Source organism: Orcinus orca, chromosome 6, assembly GCF_937001465.1.
Source record: "Orcinus orca chromosome 6, mOrcOrc1.1, whole genome shotgun sequence".
NCBI lineage: Eukaryota > Metazoa > Chordata > Mammalia > Artiodactyla > Delphinidae > Orcinus > Orcinus orca.
This window is the reverse complement of record NC_064564.1, coordinates 100,183,123-100,191,417: the sequence shown is the minus strand read 5'-3', so window position 1 is coordinate 100,191,417 and position 8,295 is coordinate 100,183,123.

The window sequence follows — 8,295 nt, the reverse complement described above, 5'->3', positions numbered from 1 at the left end:
TTTCCTGGTCAGTCAGTAAAATGGAAAGAATAGTAGAATCTATGTCATAGAGGTATTGTAAGGCTTGAATGAAGTCTTGTGTGTTAAATTATCAGCATAGAACCTGGCAGTGGGAGCTTGCTCAAAAAATGATAGCCATTGTCATCGTTAGCAGCAAATATTTCTGTTCTGTTGTAACTGAGTAGGACCCTATGGGGCCTTCCAGGGAGAGACCCCTCCCAGCATGTCCTCTGTCTGCCTCTTCTTTGTAGAAAAGCTTTAGTCTCCTAAGCCTCCCCTGACTCAAGAATTAGTGATTGAAAGGGTGGACATGTAGTGACAAAAATAGCAGTTGGGCCAGGAGAAACAGGTAAGAATTTAAACAGTAAATCAGCCATGTGGCAGTCACAGACTCTTTTTAATTCCTCCCTGAAGTACCTAGATAACAGTATCTGATGCAAATTTCCTGAGCTGTTTTACCCCAACTAACAGGAGAAGTTGACTACTAGATGATCATGAGCATGGAACCCCCAGACCCACTGGAGCCTGAGGATTAATAATGTTGACCCCTGTGACACCAACCTGTTACCTCACCATCAACCAATCAGAGAATTGTGCACCAGCTGATCACACACCCTGCGATGCCCCTCCCTCACCTTGCCTTTAAAAATGCTTCCCTGAAGCCCATCGGGGATTTTGGGTCTTTTGAGCGTGAGCTGCCCTGTTCTTCTTACTCGGCCCTGCAAAAAACTTATGTCTGCTCCAAACGCCGACGTTTTGGTTTCTTTGGCCTCACTGTGCGTCAGGCACACGAACTTGGGTTCAACAACACTAAGAGAGGAAGCCACTTCAACGGTCAAGCCACTTGCTCAAGGTCACACAGCTTCTAAGGGCCTCAATCTGAAAGACAGTGAGGGTTGAGGGAAATCAGGGATTGGGGCAGCCTCGGGGAAAGAGTACAGGGCCAGCACTGTGAGGAGGTCTGGGAGGGAGGGCCGCTGCTGTCAGGGATGTGCTAGGCGCCATGGAGAAAGCAATGGGGAGAAGAGGTATTCTTGAAGCATCTGGACTCCAAGGGCTTGGTGATCTGGGTGTAATTTCTCACCTCTCTGGGTCTTACCTGGGCAACAGAAATAAGAAGACTTGACCTTCACACTGGCAGGCACCCATGCACTCCCCCACTCCCCCAAACCCCATCAAAGGATTTTCAACACAGCTTTATTCATTTACTATTTTTGTTGGCTTTGTTACCATCTGATGACCTTCACACTTTGTTCTCACTTCCTCGGGTGTGTTACGATTCTAACAGTCCTAAAGTTCTGAAGTGCCCCTTTTCTTTCTGAGCCACCAGAGACTCCCCTCCTCTGCCTCCCAGGCAGGGAACAGAATCCCAGCTCATAAGATAATACCACAGATGGCCAAGCCTTGGTCCATGGCAAGAGATTCTTTCCATATTCCGTACTTGACAACTTGTAGACTCCCCTCCTCCTGAGGAGCAACAGAGTCTGCCCTTGTCTTTCCAGTGCACACCCAGAGCCCTGGGACAGAACAGAATCCTCAGCCAGAAAAGATGGTGCTGCCTCGGGTGCCACAGAGATCAGCCAGGGGCCCTTTATATTGGGTGCTCAGCTCATGCGTGGTCAGTTGGTGGAGGGGAAATCCAACTAGTCACTTCTCCTTTTGAGGCTCAGTAGGGGAACTTGAGTTCTCATGAAAAGCCTACATGCACAAAATATTACTTCTGCAGAATATCTGACCTTGATGCACAGATAAGGCTGTGTGACCCCATGGGCACCGCTCTCCCTCTCTGGGCCTCTCTGGAATGGATGACCTCTAACTGCCCCTTCACATGCTGATGATCTGCAGTTATAAGTGAGCTTGAGTTTGGGGTTGAACACTCTATGGCTAGGATTTTAGCATGTTTTCCATGTAGCTCCATCCAGCTAACCTCCCCCGTTCTTCCACAAACCTCTAGTATTTTATTTTACTTTGTTTTATTTTATTTTATTTATTTTTTTTGCAGGGCGGCTGTGCCGTGTGGCATCCCTAGCTCCCCGACCAGGGATCGAACCCGCACCCCCTACATTGGAAGCACGGAGCCCTAACCACTGGACCACCAGGGAAGTTCCAAACCTACTATTTTATATTTATGCTCTGAGTAGCATAATGTATAATACATACATAATACATAACACAGCATTATGCATCTGGTGTGTGCGGCACAGGGAGAGTATGCACATCAGAGGTTGATCAGAGTGTAGAGACAGAGTGTGTGTGTGTGTGTGTGTGTGTGTGTGTGTGTGTGTGTGGCATGGACTTTGTGAGGTTGGGAAAAGCAGGAGCCAGGCCACTGACAACCTGAAGGCCATGTGTAAAGTGAGGAACTTATTCTGGGACAGAGAATCACCAAAATGTTTGTTTTTTTAGAAGATGTTGGGGGTAGGAGTTTATTAATTAATTAATTAATTTTTGGCTGTGTTGGGTCTTCGTTTCTGTGCGAGGGCTTTCTTTAGTTGCGGCGAGTGGGGGCCACTCTTCATCGAGGTGCGCGGGCCTCTCACTATCGCGGCCTCTCTTGTTGCGGAGCACAGGCTCCTGGCGCGCAGGCTCAGTAGTTGTGGCTCACGGGCCTAGTTGCTCCGCGGCATGTGGGATCTTCCCGGACCAGGGCTCGAACCCATGTCCCCTGCATTAGCAGGCAGACTCTCAACCACTGCGCCTCCAGGGAAGCCCACCAAAGCATTTTTAATGTATGTTTTTCTCCCTGCAGTTTCCCTTTTCTTTCCCAAATGTCACTCTTAGTGAAGTCTACCCTGACCACCTGATTTAAAACTACAATCCTTCTTGTATCCTTCACCCTGCTTACTCTCCTTTGTTTTTTTCCCATGGTATGCATCACTGTGTAGTATCCTGTTTAATTTTGTTATTTATTCTTCCTTTCTCTGCACTCATATGCAAGTTCAAGGAAAACAGAGATTTCTGTGTTTTTATTCAAGAAGGCACTCCCAGTCCCGTAAATAGTTCATGTCACAACACAGACTGTCCATTAACAATCATTGAATGAGTGAATGAACCCCAGCAGGCACACGTTCTGTGCTTCATGGCTTCAGAGGAAGGAAGTGGCAGAAACAGAGGCAGCCTCCATGAGAGTGTGGCAGGTTTGGGGCGGTTTGTGGGAGAAGTTAGAAAGTAATTTGTGGAGCAGCATGAGGTAAAGTGGGGTTCCCTTCCCCAACCCACAGAATACCTCAGCCTAGAAGAGGGACCCTGAAGCAAGGGGCCTCTGGATCACCAGGGGAAGGCCCTGGAGGGAATGGCGACAGACAGGACAGAGGGCCATGCCCCAGCTTGGGGAAGGAGCAACTGAGAGATCAAGAGACCTTGCAGTCGGAACAATGATAGCAAACCCCAGTGTGGCCCTGCCTCCTAAAATCATGGACCAGGGGTAGAGAGACCACCGATCATACAAATAAACATACAACCTGTTTAGAGGGGGTTAAAAAAAGATGAGCGCTTCTTTAGGAAGCCCTGGTCTTGAGTTGTGAAGTCTTAGGAAAACTTAAACAGAGGACAGGCAGGTGGGAGACAGATCCCTGGAGGGCACCCTACCTTTCAGCCCTCTCCTTTGCTCATGTCTGGGCTGTGACTCCCTTTCACTGATCATCTCAGGCATTTAGATCAGCCTGATTCCTCCTGGGTAAACATGGAGCAAGTCCCCCTGCAATCACTTTCTCTCTGTTTGCAAAGGCTCTCGCTGTTAACCTGGATTCTTGCAGCAATCCAGGGGCCAAAAGGCCAGACGTGGCCACCCAGAGAGGGGATAGGACTTCCCAGGGTCTACAGTGAGTCAGTGGCAGACAAAAGGCCCCCCAACTTGCACCTGGCCCAGCACTGTGTCCCACTGTGGAAGGCTGTGAGCAGCTGTTACAACCTCAGACTAGTATGTGCAGGATGCGGGATGAGACCTCCCCGCAACTACAGTGGGAAAAGGGGCCCCGGGGAGGTGCACACATTTTACCCAAATGTACCTGAGATGCTTCCCGAAATAACCTCAAACAGGGCCTCGAGATCCCATGCTTTACTTGCACGGTGTCTTTTTGTTTGTTGGTTTTGTTTTTTGAGGGTACGAAATCGTTTATTGATTACACATGATAATGGATGCTACAGAAGCTTCATTCCCATCTGTAACTTTATCTGGTACCATAATTCAATTTAGATAGTTTGCATGGGACGTGCCAACAATCATATGAATAAGAAAAAAATTCCATGACTTTGCTTGGGTGACCCTTTTAATGGTGAACTCCGGGTTACAGCACAGTAACTCTCAGTTCAGCTACACCAAGGTTTCTGAAGACAATGGCTTCTCCATCCAAGCAGGTTGTAATAGAACCTGGCATCACCCTGAAGGAATTCTTAGTTCACACTGTTGGGGTAGTTTACCAAAATGGCCTCAGAGTAGACTAACTTTACGCAGCACATTAAAAAAAAAAGACACATTTATTCAGTGTCATGATCAGACTATTACACAGAGCAATCAACAGCATGAGTGCAAAAAAAAAAAAAAAATCTACATTAAAACCCTTCGTTGGAATGCTTGGCTCTTTCCACAGAACAGAAACTAAAATAACCTGTTATACAGTTAGTCACAAATACAGTCTTTGAGGGTTTTTTTTGTCCGCACACATGAGTATGGTCTCAAACATGTCTTCTTTGTAGCAGCGAGGCCCTGCCACCACTGTGCTTGGCTGAGTTCACAAATCTGTGTTCACAAACCTGTAGCTTCCCTGTCACTTGTCTGGCTCTCCTCTCCTGCTAAGCTTTGCAGTTAAAACCTTCTGCCATTGCCATAGCTATTGCTGCTGCTGGAACCACCATAGCTACCCTGGTTTTGTGGTTTGACAAAGTATTGGGCTCCACCACCATAGGGGCCAGAGCTTCGGCCTCCAAAGTTTCCTCCTTTCATGGGTCCAAAATTTGAAGATTGATTGCTGTAATTGCCAAAATGATTGTAGCTTCTGCCACCTCCAAAATTGCTTCCATCATTACCGAATCCGTTATAGCCGTCCCCACTGCCACCATAGCCACCACCACGGCGGCTGCCACCAAAGCCACCTCGACCTATGAACCCACTTCCGTGACCACCACCAAAGTTTCCAGAACCACTTCAACCTCTTTGGCTGGATGAAGCACTAGCCATCTCTTGCTTAGATAGGGCTTTCCTTTCTCCACAGTTGTGACCATTCACTGTGTGGTATTTCTTCTTTTTTTTTTTTTGGCTGCACTGGGTCTTCGTTGCTGTGTGCAGGTTTTCTCTAGTTGCAACGAGCGGGGGCTACTCTTCGTTGTGGTGCACAGGCTTCTCATTGTGGTGGCTTCTCTTGTTGCAGAGCATGGGGTCTAGGTGCACGGGCTTCAGTAGTTGTGGCACACGGGCTCAGTAGTTGTGGCTCACAGGCTCTAGAGCGCAGGCTCAGTAGTTGTAGCGCACAGGCTTAGTTGCTCTGCGGCGTGTGGGATCCTCCCGGACCAGGGCTCGAACCCGTGTCCCCTGCATTGGCAGATGGATTCTTAACCACTGCGCCAGCAGGGAAGTCCCAATGTGTTCATTCTTGAAGCCACGGTTGAGGAGGTAACACCTCTAAGAATTCTTAGGCACAGGCTCTCTGCCCAACTTCACAGGGACCCTGGACTTGTCTTGATGGGCTCCTTTGACACCTCTATGAGGTTGTCCACTCCAACTGCCAAGGGCTCCCAGGCCCTGCACACCTGCCTCCTACAGGAAGACTGAGGGGCCCGGAAGACTTTCCATCAAGCTGAAGTTAGCCCATGATGTCATGTCCCAACAGTGACTCAGAGGCAAATCTAAAAATGAGATAATAAGCAGTTGGTACTTTGTTTGCTCAGACATCTTGTACTGTTTGGTTTGGTATTGCAAAACAAAGAACCACATGGAAGTTTACAGTTCAGGGAGATTTTTTGCTGTGAGTACACAGACATCCAGGCAGCTTTCCCAAACATGCCTGAATGTCCCCTTCTGAGAACTCACAAGTGACTGGCAGGGAGAGGGCAGCAGAGCATTGTGGATGAAGGGCCACCTGTACGTGGATCAGGACGTGGATGTGCGTATGGTGAGTGTGTGTATATGTCAGAGTACGCATGATTGAGCATGTGTGTAACTGTGCACGTGCATTGGGTAGATTTATGATTCTGTACTTGTGAGTCAGTGTGAGTGGCAAGTCTCTGTGTGAGCTAATGTGTGAGTTGAGAATGTGGGGAAATGTTGGACTGATGTGTGTGTGTGTGTGTGTGTGTGTGTGTGTGTGTGTGTGTGAACATGTAGGCACTTCAAATGATGGGGGAAAGGAGGAAGGGCTGGATGCTTACTGTTGGCCATGAGAAAGCCCGCAGGAAGTAAACCTGGGACACGAATGCTGCAGGGTTGACGGGAAACCACCTCTCTGGTCCCTGACTTGGAAAGCCCCAGGGCTGGCGCTGCTTCCAGTTGGAGCCAGGGTTGATTCCAATGTACCTCTCTAGATCCAAGGCCAGTCTGTCCAGGTTCCTACTCTCAGACCCGCATTTGAAAGCCTCCTCTTATTTTTTTGTGCCCTGAGACCCCTCCTCGATAGACTGTCTCCATCTGCAGGCCCCTGCCTCGTTTGCAGAGGGGGAGATGGGGTTGTCACCTTCCAGAAAGCAGCCTAGAGTTGCTTCTGTATAAGTGGGTTGAGCACAAGAACCAGGCAAAGAGGTCACCTGGCCTGTCTCTCCAGTCACAGAGAGATACCTGGTTCTAGAAAACTATAATCAGAGCTCCAGGGAATTTGAAGGAGCAAGGATACATCTTTTTCTTTCAGAGGGGTAAACAGTAAGGGACGTCCCCCCTGAACTGAGACTCAGGAGGCCTGACTCCAGACTGTGCTATTGCCCTAGTAACTCAGGAAAGTCATTTCCCTCCTCTGGGTGTCTGTAGGAATAAAGATAATCTACAACACAGAATCTCTAAATTTTCTTCTTTTCCAAGTGGTTAGCACATGGTATTTTAATGATCTGTAAACTTATCTGTCTCCCCCACTAGAACCTAACAGACTGTTCCTGTCCCCCTGACCCCCATTCATACGTTGAAGCCTTAGCCCCCAACGTGATGGTATTTGGAGATGGGGCCCTTGGGAGATAATTACGTTTAGATGAAGTCATGGGGTAAGGCCCCTATGATGGGATTAGTGTAATTATAAGAAGAGAAACCGGAGCTCTCTTGCATGCGCTCTCTCTGACTCTCTCTCTCTGTCTGCCATGTGAGGACACAGCTAGAAGGCAGGTGTCTGCAAACCAGGAAAAGGATTCTCACCAGGAACCAAATCTGCTGGCTTGATCTTGGACTTCCCAGTCTCCAGAACTGCGAGAAATAAAAGTCTGTTGTTAAGTTACCCAGTCTATGGTATTCTGTTATAGCAGCCCAAGCTGACTAACACAAATGTGGAGTTTTCTTCAGTATTTCCAGGGCTTGCCTGAGTTTCTGGCATATATTTAAGGATGGCAATAGCAATAATGGAATCTAGAGTTATTATACATTTCCTGCACCTGGTTCTATGCTGACCACTTCACACAGATTATCTTTTCTAATCAGCACAATAACTGATGATGTGGATGCCATGATGATCCCCATCTTTTCAGAGAGGCCAAATAGCTTGCTCAGGGCACCCAGCTGGTAAAGGGAAGACCCCAAGCAGTCTGATTCCAGAGGCCCCCTTCTTAGGCATAAACAAAATCACCTTCCTTAGGAGGCATATCACAGTGCTCAATAAATGAGGATTAAATATTGTTTGAGTTGGGCTTCCCTGGTGGCGCAGTGGTTGAGAGTCCGCCTGCCGATGCAGGGGATGAGGGTTCGTGCCCCGGTCCGGGAAGATCTCCCATGCCGCAGAGTGGCTCGGCCCGTGAGCCATGGCTGCTGAACCTGCACGTCCGGAGCCTGTGCTCCACAATGGGAGAGGCCACAACAGTGAGAGGCCCGCGTACCGCAAAAGAAAAAAAAAATATTGTTTGAGTGAAAGAAGCTGTTCCCTGCAGCTGAACGCCCTCCCCTTCCCAGTCTGCCAAATCCCTTTTCAGGGCTCAGTTTCCCTGACTCATAATAAGGACACAGTACTGTCTTGTGGATACCTTTTTTAAAACATTTTTTGGTGCTTTTTCCTTATTCTTACCTTAGTGATCTCTGACTTAGTTCCTATATGCCTTTGTGGGCTCCTCCAGGATGGACCTGTGTCTTACCTACTTCTCTATTCCCAATCCACTACCTAGATGTTTCTAGGCATA